Below are 19,387 nucleotides of genomic sequence, written 5' to 3'. Positions count from 1 at the left end.
TTTAAGAATTAGCAACAACCTTGCAAAAGGTGATTTTATCATTTTTTTCACCCTAAAAAGCTGGTTCTATAATTTTTTAGAAATCATCCAGAATCAGCAACTAAAATTCACTCCAATATGTCACAATCATGTAAATCCTTGTGCTTGTGCAGAGATCTTTGTAGTCTCTTCTAAGTATACACAGATCTTACACTGCTCAGTCCTCTGCTACTGCCCCTCCCCTTGTGACTAGATGAAAAAATGACAATGTTGAAATCTGATCAGTGGGGAATAGAAGACCGGGGAAATGCTTGTTCTTGCCTGTAGCAGACTGATGACATCACTCCTCCATAAATCACCTCTCATCCTAGACCAGTGATGGTGAACCTTGGCACCCCAGATGTTTTGGAACTACATTTCCCATGATGCTCATGCACTCTGCAGTGTAGCTGAGCATCATGGGAAATGTAGTTTCAAAACATCTGGGTTGCCAAGGTTCGCCATCACTGTCCTAGACACAGTCACTCGCTTGGAGTTCAAGGACTGCCTTTTAATGATAAAAAGTGCAGTTTGCATTTTTGTTTTAATTACCCTAGTTACTGGAAATGATGACTTGTCAGGAATTTCTGCTTTCAGACCTATAAGCATTCCTCACATTTCCTTAGAGATATGATCATGGTGATATACAAAATTATCATTGCTTAAAGCTGGAATTGCCCAGAGCTTACTGTGGATTTAGATATTAGGAATGTTCAGTATTACGTATCTTGCATCCTGTACCTTTTGCCTCACCTCCGCATGTAAAGAATGAGTCATATTGCACTTCACTCAGTGTACCTGGAATCTGTCCATGTTTACAGAAGGACAGAGTTTTAATCGCCTGCTGATGCAGCTTCATCTATCTGTTTATTTAAGGTTGGCAGGTCTCCCTCAGCACGGGCTGGACTATGTATCTGGACACACATGGAGCTTACACTGCAGTTACTTCTGATCTCTCAATGAACACCTTGCTGGCGTGACAGATTGCATGTTCCTCACCCTGTCCGGACAATGACGCTAATCACAACTCCCATCCTGCTTTCTGCCCTTCCATCTGCCAGGAGAGGATTACATTATTACCAATCTTAATTCTGCAAAGATAGAGATTCAAACATTTAATAACATAATTTAATATTATTCCTTGGGATCAATTACATTTGGCGTAACAGTTTGCAACTTTTGAGAGAAGTAAAAAAACATTTGGTTTAGAAAGGTCTAAAAAATGAATGTTGCTTGTGCTAATGGTACACTACTAATTAGTAGTGGATGGCAAAGTAAACAAATACTATACCACTATTTGTGCATTTTATACTGCATAGTTGATGTGTAGAGGTGTATTATTCTCTTGTATGAATGCTTGTCCTGTCTATATCATGCTGCTTATTTAATCTCAGAATAGGAGATTGTATTGAACTGAGACAAAGTATGCTTCAAATGACTCAAAGGCTAATTAGCAACTTGACCTCTGAAAGGTTTTACCCCCTTCATTACCAGGGCATTTGCTTGCTATTCAGCCCTGTGCTTCTCTAATTAACTGGAAATTGCTCTGTCATGCAAGACTGTAGGCAAAAAAAAAATTATATCATTTTTTCCCACACAAATTGAGCTTTCCTTTGATGCCATTTGCTTATTTTTTATTATATACACGAAAAAATACTGGAAAAAAAAGGTTATTCTCTCCTTTCAGTTATAAAACATGTCCAATAAAATCAATTTTATTCATAAATTTAGGCCAAAATGTATTCTGCTACATGTACATTTGGAAAAACTTCATTTTTGGGGACACTGTACTATTGGGGACACTAGTATAGTTATGATCGTGGTGAAGATACTGATCTGTGCAGACGCTATACTACTAGTAATGGAGGTGTGTGCTGTGCAATCTGGCACTAACTGACACTGGCTGGGGGGGGGGGACACTAACTGACTAACTGACACTAAGGTCACTAGAAACACTAATACAGGGAACAGCAATAATAATATTTTTTACTGACACGTACTAATGGCACTTACTAGGTGACAAGAGGGATGAGGAGGGCAATCAAGCAGTTAACTGTGTGCCTAACAAATGTATGCAAGTGTATGTGTACTGTTTTTACTTACAGATCATCTGGCTGGGTCTCTCTTTGCTTTTAGGTCTGAGCAGTAACTGAAAACAGGGAGAAATCCAGCCAGATCTGTGTGTTGTGTTTACCAGCACACAGATCTCTGTGCCACAGTCAATCAGCAGGTAAACAGCCAAAATGATTGGCTGTAACCTGCTGACAAACTTGTGCTGTGTCCAATCACAACACAGGTCAGCGGGGGGTACAGGCATGCACTGCACACCTCTAAACCAGGAAATAAGTCGCGACATTGGGGTATATTGCGGGGCCTGTGGAATGAGGTTAAATATGCCAGCTATCTAATATCTAATTATAATAATAATCTAATCAGCCTCGGTAGCTGCTGGGCTGAGGGCCTGGGGAAGATTGCTGGAGGATTATGTTTGCTGTAGCGTACTGCGCTAAAGTCTGAGTTTGGAGAGGTATCTAGTTTATCTCCCTCACTTAGGCTCTACCTATAGAGGCTGGGTGGCGGACAGCTCCTGGGGCATTGTAAGTAAAGATCTTGCTGTGGATTATTAGTATGCATGTGCCATAAGAGAATTAAATGCCAGAATTGGCTTTATGGGCTACTGCAGTAGGGTCCTATATGTACAGACCGTTCCCTGCTACCTCCAGCTGCTTTTGAAAAATTAGAAGAGAAGTTTGTCCTCCAATCACTGTTACTGAGCATTTTGGAGTATCCTGTGACCCTAAACCCCTCTCATGTTCTTAAGCAAAATACAAAAAAACATCCTCTAGAGTGAGCATGCATTTTTTGTGTATGGGACTGTGCTTGTGTGACTGGCAGCCTCTGTACTACTTGGGAGAACCAATCTATTATTCTCAGTGATCCCTCTGAAAGTGACCACTAGATTTATAATATAAGTACAGTACTGTGCAAAAGTTTTAGGCAGGTATGAAAAAATGCTGTACATTAACCACTTCAGCTCAGTAAGGTTTTACCCCCCTTAATGACCAGGCCATTTTTTGCGATTCGGCACTGCGTTGCTTTAACTGACAATTACGCGGTCATGCAACACTGTACCAAAATACAATTGATGTCCTTTTTTCCCACAAATAGGGCTTTCTTTTGGTGGTATTTGATCACTTCTGGGGTTTTTAGATTTTGGGCTATAAACAAAAAAAAGAGGGACAATTTTGAAAAAAAAAAACACAATATTTTTTACTTTCTGCTATAAAACATTCCCAATAAAAAAAATTTAAAAAATTTAATTTTTTTTATTAGTTTAGTCCAATTTGTATTCTGCTACATATTTTTGGTAAAAAAAAAAAAAAAATCCCAAAAAGCTTATATGAATTGGTTTGCACAAAAGTTATAGTGTTTAACAACTACGGGATAGATTTGTGGACTTTTTTTTTTTTTTTTTTTTACTAGTAATAACGGCGATCAGCGATTTTTATAGGGACTGCGACATTGGGACGGACAGATCAGACCCCTAACTGACATTTTTGACATTTTTTGGGGACCAGTGACATTAATACAGTAATCAGTACTAAATAAAATGCACTGTTACTGTATAAATGACACTGGCAGGGAAGGGGTTAACACTGGGGGTGATCAAGGGGTTAAATGTGTTCCCTATTGTGCTTACTAATTGTGTGGCGGAAGGGATTGGACAGAGGCAGAGAGAGATTGGTGATTCAGCTTAGCTTAGCTGAATCACACAATCTTTCTCTGCCTCTCTGACAGAAGATCTGCCTGCGCTGACAAAAGATCTGCCTGCTTTGTTTCTGTCATTCTAGCTGAAGATCGCAGGAGGCCAGCGGCGGTCGAGCCCACTCCTCCCCCGGTCTGACTCCCGCTGTGTCTAATCACAGGGGTAGCGCGGCTCCAGGGCGCGCGTACCGCCGAAAACGCGTGCACATAATCACGTAGATCTACGTGATTATGCGCAGCCGAGTGGCCCTGCCACAGTAAATCTGCGTGGGGCGGTCGGCAAGTGGTTAAGAATGCTTTTAGAAATAGAAGTGCTAATAGTTTATTTTTATCAATTAACAACATGGAAACTAAATGAACAGAAGAGAAATCCAAATCAAACAATTTTTTGGCGTGACCATCTTCAAACCAGCATCAACTCTTCTAGGTACGCTTGCACGTTTTTGAAGGAACTCGGCAGGGCAGTTGTTCCAAACATCTTGGAGAGCTAACTTCAGATGCAGGCTGCCTCAAATCCTTCTGTCTCTTCATGTAATCCCAGACAGACTCAATGATGTTGAGATCAGGGATCTGTGGGGACCAAACTATAATTTCCAGGACTTACTGTTCTTTTTACACCTAACTTAGTTCTAAATGGCATCAGCTGTATATTTGAGGTCCTTGTCGTCCTGCAGAATACATTTGATAAATAAACCACATGCCTCCCTGGTGGTATGGCATGCTGGATACATATCTGCTTGTAATATATCTACTAAATGTATAATTCTCAATGCAGCTGGATTTTTGGTGCAGCAATGGGTGGGCAAAATTTGGACTGAATTCTACTTGAATCTGGAATCCTAGTAAGAGGATATGTGACTCCAGTAATGTTAACAATGCATTTTTTTTTAGCTTAGGTAAGATTTGTCAGGAAATTACATTAATTTTTCCATTCAAGGAAAGAGAAAGTGGTAAACTATGTTTGTACTTTACATAGTTACATTCCTCTGTTGCTGATTTCTTATATCAATGTGTGCCTTCTAATATGTAATATTTAAAATTTGAGTGGTACTCTGCTATACCGGAAATGTCAGTAAAAAGCCAGATTTTCTTTTTATTTTTTCTATTTCTTTCTTTTCAGTACTTAACTTGGTACTTTGTATACATTCCTTTTAATTGATCTAAGTAAAGGAAAATAAGTGGGAAAAAATTAAATTCAAATAAAGTTTTAAGTAAAACCTTTTTCTGCTTAAAGTTAAACTTCAGCCAAAAAGGTTTTAGAGGGACAATCTCAATGTAATGTTTCAATTTCCATATGTATCAAGTTAGTGATTCTCCATCACTTCCTTTTCCCAATTAGCACACCAGGAAGTCACAACAAAACTTATTTAAACTGAACATTCTTAGATAGTATTGGTGTAGTTTTTGAAATACAGAATACAATAGATGTAAAGCAATTGTTTAATGAATTCTTAATCATAGAACATTAATCAAGTAAGCACAGTAAGGTCAGGAAATTATGATTACCTGTAAACTGACCTGATGTGATGTCTTGTTAGGTCAAAAGAAAGAACAGCTGGTTAATATATTTGCTCAGTTATTACATTACCAGTAATCTTGAATGTTCCCATCAGTAAAAGTGTCAAGTGTGCTAGCGGTAATTATTTCTCTCAAAATAAATTAATGTCTGGCTCGCAAGTTTGGCATAGTTGTCTAACCTCCTTGCTTGTCTTTTGAGACCCTAAAATGTAATCACAATATATTATCTATGCACTAAAGACCTCCACAGGGTTGTCTCTTAAAACGGGGCTCTTTGAAGCATTTATTATAACTACCTTTCCAGTAGTGTTCTCTAGTCATAAATGTCACATCAATCACTGTATTTTCAAATCTTTATAATATGAAAATAATACACAATCAACTTGAATACATAACATAATTGGTAGACAGCTCACACAGTATAACAAGATTATATATACTGTGTCAAATGTGTTAGAAGTGTGGATAAATACTGTTTACATTACACATATATCTCTCTTTAAAGTGTAATTCCCCTTTTGCTAAGGAAAAAAGATACAATTCTCTCAAGTTCAGTTCCATGGATTGCAAGTGTAATGACCTTGCTATATGCAGTAAGCGTCTTAAATATTTATGCGATCTGCAGAGAGCAGTTAGGCTGCATCCAGCTTAAATTTTACTTTTTTTTCTGAGTGTTTCAAAGCTCTGATTCAGCAGTGTTTGTCAGAGGGGTTAATTGAGTAATGAATGTTTATCAGCCTAGCCATTAACTGAAAAGATTGTCATAGGCACCAGGAACTCGGCACACTAAGCCTCCTCTATTCCTCTGGGTAATCAGCCTCGCTAGGGAATATGCTATTACCTCTTGCCTTATGTGATATTCTACACTGGTTATGTACAAGCCTCTATGCATACTTATCATTCCATCCTTTTTATTTTCATACCATTTTAAAACTCAATAAAGTTTTTATGAAATTACAAAGATTGTCCTAGGAGTGTTACCCTGGAAGGTAATAATTTGGAACAAGCTTTTCAGAGTGTTCTTTTTCCCTGAATTATTTAATTCCTGTTCCTTTGGAAGAGAGTTGAAGGAGACTGTTTGTCCCTTCTAGAAGATTGAAACAAGACACTGGCCTCTAAACCATAAGTTGTGGTTAAGCCTTAAGGAAGCACTTGCCGACCGGTCACGTTGACCGTACTACGTCGCTGGACTCCTCCCCCTTTAGGCGGTGCTCCCGCTGTTTTCAGTCACAGCGGGAGTTGGGCCAGGGGAGGAGTGGCGGCGATCGCCGCTGCTCTTCCCCTATTGTTGGGAAATCGAGTTTGGAGATCCGCCCGCTTGTGTAAACAGAGCGCGCGGATCTCCTAAGTGACAAGGAGTGACAGATTGCAGTGTTCAGCATAGCTGAACATGCGATCTGTCCTTGTGTCACTCAGTCACCTCCCCCCACACACGTCAGTAAGCACCAGGCATACATTAACCCCTCCCTCTCCAATAAAATTAATCCCTTCCCTGCCAGTGTCATTTTTACAGTAACAGTGCATATTTATAGCACTGATTACTATAGAAATGTCACTGGTACCCCCTAAAGTGTCAAAAATGTCAGTCAAGGGTCTGATCTGTCCACCGCAATGTCGCAGTCCTGCAAAAAAAAATCGCAGATCGCCGCCATTACGCGTTAAAAAAAAAAACACCAAAAATGACCGAAATCTTTCCCTTAGTTAGTAAACGCAATAACTTTTGCGCAAACCAATCAAAATACGCTTATTGTGATTTTTTTTACCAAAACAAATTGGCCAAAAATGTAAAAAAAAATAGATTTTACATTTTTTTGGGGGGGAATTTCATATAAAAAAATGTTAAAAAATATTGTTATTTTTTCAAAATAAACGCTCTTTTTTTGTTTATAGCGCAAAAAGTAAAAATCGCACAGGTGATCATACCACCAAAAGAAAGCTCTGTTTGTGGGAAAAAAAGGACGTAAATTTCGTTTGGGTACGACCGCGCAATTGTCAGCTAAAGTCGCACAGCGCCGAATCGCAAAAAGTGGCCTGGACCTAAGACAGCAAAATCCTCCGGTGGTAAAGTGGTTAACAAAGGAACCTATTTAGCACTTCTACCTGTGAAATTTGCTTCCAAGATACCACATAAACCTTGGAACCTAAAGTAGATGAAGATCAACAAGTTTTACTAGCCAGCATAGCATGTAAAGGTAGGGAATATGTTGCTGATCAGAAGCTTGCCTGTATTTTGAGTTCCATGATTGGGATTTCCTGAGTGTTACTCACACTTCTTCCCATTTTCTTCAGTCTGCATTTAAATTGTAAACCTTTTTTTCTACAAAGTGACTGTCTCCCAAGTTATTTACAATAACATTCTAGAGAAAGGACCAGCCCTGAGGTAATATGTCTAGAAATTACAGAGCTGTAAGTGAATTATGAAATTTCACTATAGTATCTGGACTTGATTTTCTGTGACCTCAGGGTAACTTATGCTAAGCTGGTCATACATGGCTCACATTTTATATGAATCTACAGAAATTTGAGCTGTGGTGGCCCTGATGACACCACCTCGACTGACTCGACAAATTTGATTGAGGAATTGAAGAAACCACATTCTGATCACCTTCTACTTCCTACAGCCACATTCTTTCTTCTGAGTGGAAAACTTCCAATTATGGACCAGTGTTTCCCAACATTTTTTCAGTTAGGGCACCCTTTGGAATCATGCACAATCTTGAGGCACCCCATTCTAAAATGTAAAAAAATGAAAGTAAATGTTTTACATATCACAGCAGAATACACACATGTAGGCCACCCAACAGAGGTGATTGTTCCTCCACCTTTGAACACTGGTACTGACTAGTATTCAAATGTTTCTCTTTTCTTTCCATTTCTCCCCTTCGCTCTGATAAGGTGACCCCCAGTACTGACAGAGAGGGGCAGGAGAGGGGCAAACAAGGATGCAATGCAGGCACCCAATGTCCTTCTTATCAACCAATGATGTTATTGGTTGTTAGGATGCCAGTGGCTGACCCACAAGGCAGACATGGGAGTAAGTCACACATGTGCAAGTCACAAGCAAGTCTCAAGTCTTAACCCTCAAGTCTCAAGCAAGTCCCAAGTTACTGTGGCGAAAAGCAAGCAAGTCAAGTCCCTGCTAGAAGTCAAGCAAGTCAAGTCAAGTAATTTATTTTGGTCAAGTCACAAATCAAATCAAAATACTGATCTACCCCAATTATCACCTTTAAATAAGTTAAAAGTCAGTGGTCAGGAAAGGTTTTGTTTTATTTTCAACATTACCAAAACTGCTTAGTGCTTTTTTCTTGGCATATTAAAGAAACACTTTGAATGCCCAAACAGCTCAAAATCCTTCGTCCGGTCATTTTTCAACACCACAGTCACTAAAAACATGTTAAAGCGCAGTTCTGGCCTCCAAAATTTTTTTTTAGATAAAAATACCCCTGGGACAGTCAGGGCTAGTGCATTTCAGCAATGATAGCCTCTGAACTGTCCCCGGGTTCACTTACATTTTAGCAGAAATACTTACATAGAAAATGTCTGTTGACCACTGTATCATGTCTGCAGTATCTGACCATCTCTTGTATCATGTCTGCAGTCTCTGACCATCTCTTGTATCATGTCTGCAGTCTCTGACCATCTCCTGTATCATGTCTGCAGTCTCTGACCATCTCTTGTATCATGTCTGCAGTCTCTGACCATCTCTTGTATCACATCCTCAGTCTCTAACCATCTCTGGCATCATGTCTGCAGTCTTCTGGCGATCTCTTGTATCATGTCTGCAGGGAGGGGGGGGGGGCAGACTGCAAGGGGCACTGTGATGGGGGGCTTTGAAATATGTGCAATAAATACTCTTGAAAACATTATAAATTTTTGTGGGTGTTTTTACATTTTAAAGTTGGGGGGGGGTGCCAGATATAGGATCCGCCCCGGTTGCCAAATGCTCTAGGTACGCCACTGGGTTGTGCCCATATAAATGCCAGCTGTGGGTAGGGCCCAGATAGGGTGGAGTATGGGAGCAGGTCACCCCAATACAGCACTATGTATAACAGCATCTTGGAGGAGAGAGTGAGAGTGCCTGGTTGGGCAGAACTACTAGTGACAGTTGTACAAGGTGCCAGGAGCAAATAGAGACACATTTGCCATCCCTGACCTTGAACTGTAGGTCTGTCACTTGGTGATAGAGTGCCTTGGGGCCTAGGGCTGAGAAACTCCATAGTGAGCTAAACCAACACTGTGGAGCTATTGAAAAATAATGGGAAGAATAATATCGTGCTCTGCACATTGGAACTAGAGATGGCCTTGCGGTTCGCGGCAAATTTAGCTTGTTCGCTACCCGCCAAATTTTCAGACACATGGCATCGTTCGCGGCGGCCATATTTGTTTACATTGGGGAGAACTTTGACCCGTGACACAGCCGTCAGGTGGAACGGGACAGCCGATTGAGACATTTCAGCACATGGACAGTCCCCCTACCCTATAAATAGACCCGATCTGGCGGCCATTTCACATTCTGCTTTCTGCCAGTGTAGGGAGAGGTCTGCTGTGCTCATTAGGGAGAGTTTGCTAGACACATATAGCGCTGTGAAGATCCACAAAAGCCCATTTCTGGGCTGGTATTTCGGTATAGGCCTTCTACAGTCTCTTTTCAGGTTAGGGACAGGTATCCAGTGGTTGCTTTAGGGGCAGTTAGAGATCGACTGCAGTCACAAATCGCTCTGTCAATGTCCACAAAAGTGATTTAAAATGCTCCAATGTCGTTTTAGGGTCTATTACAGTCTCTTTACTATAGGGGCAAGTGTCCTGTGGTTGCTGTAGGGGCAGTTAGAGATCGGCTGCAGTCACACAGAAATCACTTTGTCAATATCCACAAAAGTCATTTAAAGGGCTGCAAATTTTTTGGTATTGATGTGCAGTGCACTAAAAAGGGGGGTGGGGGAGGGGGTTAATCCACAGTATAATATACTTTTTAGAAAGCATGTTATAGTGGATTAGTAGTATTATTGTGCACTGTGCAGCATTGTGAAAGGTGTGGTGGTGAGACTGAACGTTTCTGCAGCAAAACTACACACAGTGGCAAACTCCCTGGCCAATTATTTGTAGAACTGGTGTGACAGACCAGTGGCCCCTCAATAGCACATATTGAAGCGGGGTGTTATTTAACAGTATACTTTTCTAAGAGTGTGTTTTAGTCCTGCAAAAATTTGGCCTCTCTTGCTGTGTTGCCTGTGCTACACACAGTGACAACAGTTACTGGCCAATTATTTGTAGAACTGGTGTGATAGACCAGTGGCCCCCCAATAGCACATATTGAAGTGGAGTGTTATCTGAGTATACTTTTACAAGTGTATTTGTGTCCTGCAACAACATTGCCTCTTTTGCTGTGTGAAGTCTGATACACACAGCGCCAAACTCACTGGCCAATTTTTTCAACAACTGGTGTGATAAACCAGTAGCCCCCCAATAGCACATATTGAAGCGGGTGTTATTTAACAGTATAATTTTCTAAGAGTGTATTTTAGTCCTGCAAACATTTGGCCTCTCTTGCTGTGTTGCCTGTGCTACACACAGTGACAACAGTTACTGGCCAATTATTTGTAGAACTGGTGTGATAGACCAGTGGCCCCCCAATAGTACAGATTTAAGCGGAGTGTTATCTACCTTTTTGCAGATATACTGCGATTCTCTTTTGTCACAGGGTAATTAAAAAACTTTTGTCACAGGGTAATTAAAAAACATGACAGGCAGAGGAAGAGGCAGAGAGGTACGCAGGAGTGGTAAGGGTAGGGCAGGAGCAGTAGGCCGGAGCCTAACTGTGAAGTTTCAAAAGCCGCGTGCAATTACGACAAAAGACACACCAGACTTGGTTGAGTGGGTCACTCAGCCTTCCTTTTCTGCACCCTCCTCATCCTCCCTATCTGCACCCTCTTCACGCTCTGCTGTGTGCGCTCCCAAAGACACCACCACCACCACCATCACCACATACCCTACACTTGAGTCACTGGAATTACTTTCTGATCCATCTCAAGACGTTTGCGATGCGCAGCCATTGTTGGCATCGGATCAGGAAGAGGAGGTAGCAACAGCCGCCACTCAGCAGTCTGACGACAGTACCCAGATCAGCCCAAGGAGGTTGGTCCCCACTGTTGCTGCCTACTCCGAGATCTCGAATGTTAGTGGGGAAGATGACGTGGATGATGACGAGTCTATGGACGTCACGTGGGAGTCCACAAGAGAGGAAGAGGAAGGGAGTTCAGAGGGAGAGACGGACCGGCAGATAGGGAGGAGAGGCAGGCAGAACTTGCATTGCACAAGAGGTAGAAAGCAGACTGCAAATGTGTCAGGAGAAAGCCATGAACCATGTACAGTCACATCTGGAATAGTCTCTACCATTGGGAGTACAAAATGTCCCTGCACCAATGGGAGTAAACCATCCCCAATCATTGGTGTCATTGGGAGGAATAGTGCCCCACCATTGGCGTCAGTGGAAGGAATAGTGCCCCACCATTGGTGTCAGTGGGAGGAATAGTGCCCCACCATTGGTGTCAGTGGGAGGAATAGTGCCCCATCATTGGTGTCAGTGGGAGGAATAGTGCCCCACCATTGGTGTCAGTAGGAGGAATAGTGTCCCATCATTGGTGTCAGTGGGAGGAATAGTGCCCCACCATTGGTGTCAGTGGGAGGAATAGTGCCCCACCATTGGTGTCAGTAGGAGGAATAGTGTCCCATCATTGGTGTCAGTGGGAGGAATAGTGCCCCACCATTGGTGTCAGTGGGAGGAATAGTGCCCCACCATTGGTGTCAGTGGGAGGAATGGTGCCCCACCATTGGTGTCAGTGGGAGGAATAGTGCCCCACCATTGGTGTCAGTAGGAGGAATAGTGTCCCATCATTGGTGTCAGTGGGAGGAATAGTGCCCCACCATTGGTGTCAGTGGGAGGAATAGTGCCCCACCATTGGCGTCAGTGGGAGGAATAGTGCCCCACCATTGGTGTCAGTGGGAGGAATAGTGCCCCACCATTGGTGTCAGTGGGAGGAATAGTGCCCCACCATTGGTGTCAGTAGGAGGAATAGTGTCCCATCATTGGTGTCAGTGGGAGGAATAGTGCCCCACCATTGGTGTCAGTGGGAGGAATAGTGCCCCACCATTGGTGTCAGTGGGAGGAATGGTGCCCCACCATTGGTGTCAGTGGGAGGAATAGTGCCCCACCATTGGTGTCAGTAGGAGGAATAGTGTCCCATCATTGGTGTCAGTGGGAGGAATAGCGCCCCATCATTGGTGTCAGTGGGAGGAATAGTGCCCCACCATTGGTGTCAGTGGGAGGAACAGTGCCCCACCATTGGTGTCAGTGGGAGGAATGGTGCCCCACCATTGGTGTCAGTGGGAGGAATAGTGCCCCACCATTGGTGTCAGTAGGAGGAATAGTGTCCCATCATTGGTGTCAGTGGGAGGAATAGTGCCCCACCATTGGTGTCAGTGGGAGGAATAGTGCCCCACCATTGGTGTCAGTGGGAGGAATAGTGCCCCACCATTGGTGTCAGTGGGAGGAATAGTGCCCCATCATTGGTGTCAGTGGGAGGAATAGTGCCCCATCATTGGTGTCAGTGGGAGGAATAGTGCCCCATCATTGGTGTCAGTGGGAGTAATAGTGCCCCATCATTGGTGTCAGTGGGAGGAATAGTGCCCTATCATTGGTGTCAGTGGGAGGAATAGTGTCCCATCATTGGTGTCAGTGGGAGGAAGAGTGTCCCATCATTGGTGTCAGTGGGAGGAATAGTGCCGCATCATTGGTGTCAATGGGAGGAATAGTGCCGCATCATTGGTGTCAGTGGGAGGAATAGTGTCCCATCATTGGGGTCGGTGAGAGGAATAATGTCCCATCATTGGTGTCGGTGAGAGGAATAATGTCCCATCATTGGTGTCAGTGGGAAGAATCGTGACTCATCTCTGGTGTCAGTGGGAGAATTAGTTCCCCATCATTGGTGTCGGTGAGGAATAGTACCCCATCTTTGATGTCCATGCGAGGAATAGTGCCTCATCTCTGGTGTCTGTGGGAGGAATTCTGCCCTTCTTGGTGTCAGTAAATAAAATAGCATCCCAAGGGCTGTATAAAAACAAGCAAAGGCCCCAGGCCACAGTTTGGAGACCACTGGTGTAGTCCTTTTAAAACCTGCATCGAGTCAAGCTTACAAACTTTTGTGTCTACCAATGAAATCCCTGTTTTTTTTTCTGTGGAATGAGATCGGATTGGTCCTCACTTTTTTCTTTTGCCCCAGCTTTGATAAACGGTGCCCAATATTCTAGCAGCGTTGGGTCGGATCAGAGTTTGTGCACAGCTGCCAATACAGTTTGTGCGTTTTTTTGCGTTCCTCTCGCCTGTCCTCCCGCTCGCCGCTTCTCTCTATTACGTCTTTGTTTTTTTTTCTCTCTCTCGCTGGAATTTCTCCCACTCGCTCTCTTCTCCCACATCCTCTCGGGTGCTGATGCTGCCTCTATCACAGCCAACGCATCCCTGCCGCCTCCTTGGTGAAGCTCCGGCCTGCAGCATCCTCCACATTCCTGCCATTATTCTCTCCTCCTGACTGCGCTCCGAAATGGGGGGAACTGGTGAGCTGCTGCCCGAAGAAACCCTTTTTTTCCCTCCACATTGTCTTGTTACTCACCGACTGGTTAATCCGTGTGGCTGGCGGGCTCGGTGCAGGAGGTGGAGGGGTCATCTTTCCTTATAGTGATGCATGATTGCAGTGTATCTATTTCTGGATGTATTTGTGGGTATATATTGTTAGATATTCCAGAGCCGTGCGGGGGGCAGCGGATCGTTATCAGGCCTTGTGCATTAGGATTAGCAACCTCTGTGCAGTTTAAAGGGAATCTATGGGGGGTTTGCAGTTTATTGATCTGCGTGATGTATGGGAATCCTTGTTTCTGTATATAGTTTTATACCCGGGGTATCTATATGGGGATTACATATGGAAACTCCGCTTCCTGTTTATAGTGATGCCGAATTCTTCTGCTTCCCTGCTGCTCTCGGTGCAAGTTTGTGTCACTTCAGTTATTTTAAAGGCCGTGTCACACTAGTTATTGCAAGCGACAAGATTGCTAAAGGCTGCAGAAGAAATACGCTTTCCTATGTCACTCCATCGCCGGCCTGATGAGCAAAATATCGCTTCCTCACTGATGAGCGACACTTGGCTCATGCAACCAGCGGCGCTCCCAGGACGCCGGCACATGGCTCCGCAGAGTGGGCTTTTTTTAATGTGTCAGTTGCTGACAATAGTGTTGCCATCTGCAGCCTTTGCAGTCAACGAATAAGTCGCTGTAAGCCCAACACTCACCTAGGGACAACCGCCTTAATAAGGCACCTAAACTCCCATCACCGAGCCCAGTGGGAGAAACACTGCCAGAACCCACAAAGCCACATTCCAGGCTCTCACCGTCCAGCCCCTTCTCCTTCTCCTCTCTCCTCACATTTGCCCTCCACTCCACCTTCCATGATGCCGTCGTCACGTTGTTCTGGAAAAAGGCAGGCTTCTGTGGTCCAAATGTTGGAGCGGAAAAAAAATTATGATGCCGGATAACCCTCTTGCCCAACGTTTGACTGCTGGCTTGTCAGAACTGATAGCCCGCCAACTACTGCCATATCAACTTGTGGCCATTGGAACACCACAATGGAAGGTCCCAGGCAGGAAATATTTCTCGCAAAAGGGCATTCCAGAGCTGTATGGCCATGTTAAGCGGCAAGTGAATATATCTCTGGCACACAGTGTTGGTGCCAAGATACATCTGACCACAGACACATGGTCTAGCAAACATGGGCAGGGAAGGTATATCACTTTTACTGCCCACTGGGTGAACCTTCTGACAGCCGTTAAGCATGTAACTGTGGCACCCGTGTAGATTTAGTTGTACCGCCACGGATTGCAAGAAGGCCTGCCTCTTCTTCTCCTCCATCATCCTCCCTCTCCTCCTCTTCCGCTGCTACCGTCTCTTCTCCTGCGCCGCCCGACATCCCCAGAACCTATTCCACATGCCAGGTGAGACGTTGCCATGCTGTGCTGCGTCTGTTGTGCCTGGAAGCCAAGAGTCACACTCTTCCTGCACTCCTTTCAGCTTTGCGTTCACAGGCAGATCAGTGGCTGACACCACTGAATTTGGCAGTTGGTAAAGTGGTGTGTGACAACAGCAGGCCAGGAAAATCTCAGGCCATTTGCGAAGATCTTACACAGCCATGGCTCGCCTTGCTGAGATTCAGTGGCGACACAACCTGCCCCTCAGGCGTCTTATTTGTGACTGCCCGACGCGATGGAACTCAACGTTGCATATGCTCGATAGGCTGCTCCAGCAGAGGCGTGCAGTTAATGACTACCTGTTCGAACTTAGCGGCAGGACAGGTTGTGGGGACCTTGGGTGTTTTTCAACTCCCCAGTGGCTGCTCATGCGGGACGTATGCAGACTTATGCGGCCATTCGATGAGATCACCAAACTGGTCAGTCACGGCCAGGGCGCCATAAGTGACATCATACCTTACGCCTTCTTTCTGGAGCGTGCATTGCATTGTATCATTGATCAAGCCGTCGAGGAGCAGGAGCACGAAGATCAGGAAGTCACAATGTTGGATGAATTCCCAGGGGGTGCTACTCCATCTGAGACAAATCAACAGCAGGAGTCTGAAGAGGAGTCAGAGGAGGAGGATGGTGCTGGTGGGATGAGGAGGAGCAAGAAGAGCATGCTTTAAACCTTTCTGGGATCCCTGGTGTTATCTGTGTATGGGGGGAGGGGGAGGAGAACGAGGATGACATTATCCTGGATGATGAGCTTGAAGCAGGCCGCTATACCGCTTCCAGTTTAGTGGGAATGGGGGCCTACATGCTGCAGTGTTTTAAGGGGGACCCCCGTATAAAATGCATAAAGGCCAAAGACCAATACTGGGTGGCAACGTACTTAGACCCCCGGTACAAACACAAAATGGCAGAAATGTTACCACAATCACAGAGGGCGGTCAGAATGCAGCACTTCCAGGCCTTGCTGAGGGAAATGCTGCATTCTGCTTTTCCGTGCGCTGGCAGAGGAATGTCCAGTCACAGAGAGACAGTTGCGGGTAGCAATCCAACAGCGGCTGCAAGAAGAGGGCGGTTGGAAGATGTCTTGGTCACTTCAGATATGAGATCCTTCTTTCAGCCGAACCATCGACAGCTGTACTCCGGATCCAGCATGAGGGAACGCATAGACCTACAGGTGTACGACTACATCGGGTTAACGGCCGATGTGGATGCTCTGAGGAGTGATGAACCCCTGGACTACTGGGTGGGCAGGCTTGACCTCTGTCCAGAGCTTGCACAATTTGCAATGGAACTGTTTGGCTTGCCCCCCGTCCAGTGTCCTGTCCGAAAGGATGTTCAGCGCAGCAGGGGGGATCGTGACCGATAAGTGCACTCGCCTAGCTCATGACAGTGTAGACTACCTCAAATTTATAAAAATGTATGAGGCATGGATCTCTGAGGAATTCAATACATGTGACCAGTAGACCAGGTTTCATCGAAATTCCTCCACCCACAACAATTCCTGGTCCTTGGCTTCGCTACATACAGCGGCATAAAAGGCATTTCATGTCCATTGAATGGCAAATTTTAGGGGCCTTTCAGGGCCGACAATAATTTTTTCTGCGAATGCCTAATGCACCTCCAGCCACCAAATACTTCGTTCTTTGCTGTCAGTTCAAACCATATGAGCTAATTTTTGGAGCCTATAAAGGCCGACACTTACGGTTCTGTATCCTGTGAATGCCTACCGTACCTCTAGCCATCAAAAACTAAGTTTTTTGCTATCAGTTCAAACCATGTGAGCTCATTTTTGGAGCCTATACAGGCAGACACTTACGGTTCTGTGTACTGTGAACGCCTACCGTACCTCTAGCCATCATATTCTACATTCTTTGCTATCAGTTCAAACCATGTGAGCTAATTTTTGGAGCCTATACAGGCCGACACCTACGGTTCTGTATCCTGTGAATGCCTACCGTACCTCTAGCCATCAAAAACGAAGTTTTTTGCTGTCAGTTCAAACCATGTGAGCTAATGTTTGGAGCCTATACAGGCCGACACTTACGGTTCTGTGTACTGTGAATGCCTACCGTACCTCTAGCCATCATCTACTATGTTCTTTGCTGTCAGTTCAACACATGTGAGCTAATTTTTGGAGCCTATACAGGCCGACACTTATGGTTCTGCATCCTGTGAATGCCTACCGTACCTCTAGCCATCAAAAACTATGTTTTTTGCTGTCAGTTCAAACCATGTGAGCTAATTTTTGGAGCCTATACAGGCCGACACTTACGGTTCTGTGTACTGTGAAAGCCTACTGTACCTCTGGCCATCTTATACTACATTCTTTGCTGTCAATTCAAACCATGTGAGCTAATTTTTGGAGCCTATATAGGCTGCCACTTACTTCTGTATACTGTGAACGCCTACTGTACATCTAGCCATCATATACTTCGTTCTTTGCTGTCAGTTCAACCCATGTGAGCTAATTTTTGCAGCCTATACAGGCCGACACTTACTTCTGTATACTTTGTGATCGCCTAATGTACCTTCAGCCACAGAATACTACGTACTTAGCTGTCAGGTAAACCCATGTGGGCTAATGTTTGGGGCCTGGAATGGGCGACACTTACTTCTGTATCCTGTGAATGCCTAATGTACCTTCAGCCACAGAATACTACATTCTTAGCTGTCAGGTAAACCCATGTGGACTATTTTTTTGTGCCTTTTATGGCCGACACTTACTTCTGTTACCTGTGAATGCCTAATGTACCTTCAGCCACAGAATACAACGTTCTTAGCTGTCAGGTAAACGCATGTGGGCTAATTTTTGGGGCCTGGAATGGCCGACACTTACTTCTTTATCCTGTGAATGCCAAATTTTTCAGACTGGAAATGAAAAACAATGGGTCTGTAAAGGTTCTGCCAAATCGTGGAATGGATGCGGACCCATTTTACAGATGTGTGAATGGACCCAATATGTATTAGACAACGTATTTACCGGCTGCTGTCAGTTCTCGCTGATTTATGAAAAAAAAAATTTTTTGCTGTAAAGAAAAAAAAAATAAAATTTAGGGCAACTTTTTCAATTGCAATACTTCTGTTATGACATTGTTCATGTGCTGGGACTATTTGTGCACAGCTAGTACGTCTTTTGTGGCTGCAAATATGACCTAAAGGTTTTTAAAGTTCGCCTCCCATTAAAGTCAATGGGGCCCGCCGCGAACTCGCGGTTCGCGGACTTTTGAGAAAATTTGTGGTTGGCATTCGCGAACCGCCCCGGCCGATGTTCGTCCATCACTAATTGGAACTACTGTCAGAATGTTAATTCTAATATTATTAGAGTTCTGCACTGCAAGTCATGATCTGGATGTGATATTATGCTGTAATGAAAATGTGTATGAGAAGAGCTGAACAGTTGCAGTAAAGTGTGAAAACACTTTTGGAGTTGACATTCCTTTATTTCTAGTGATTAGCCTCAGGCTGGGAAAATAGTATGTGTGTCTTTGGCCAGGAGATTGTGTACATGATGGCAGACCAAAGTCATGTATGAGGTTGCTGTACTTTTCATGCATATTCAAGCATTTGGCAGCACAGTGAATTGAATGGTGCGAACCACCCTTATATCTATAACATTTTTTCAGCGGAGTTTACTGGTAATGGTTTGATGAACACAGAGATAAAAGTTCTAGAACATATAGTTTAAAAAGTAAAAAGTATATCAGTAAATCAGTCCACCTACAAGTAAAACATCACTTTTTAGTAAGATCCTTTAATACATCCCACATACAAATGAGAAGAAACCTTTTAGTTATAATTTAAAAAAAACCCTTCTTCTTCTTGGTATTTTACTAATCACAATGGGGCAGCTACTCTGAAGGCCCGTACACACGTACCGATCGTCGGCATACAAACGTCGGCGGACGAAAGATCTGCCGATTGTACGCGTGTTAGTATGGTGCCTCCGACAGATGTCTGCGCACAATCCGCGGACAAAAGTCTTTCTTGCAAACATGAAAATTTTTGTATGCCGACACCAGAACGGA

This window comes from Pelophylax lessonae (assembly GCF_965119305.1).
Source record: "Pelophylax lessonae genome assembly, chromosome: 4".
In the NCBI taxonomy this organism is placed as follows: Eukaryota; Metazoa; Chordata; class Amphibia; order Anura; family Ranidae; genus Pelophylax; species Pelophylax lessonae.
Note: the sequence above shows the minus strand (reverse complement) of the source record.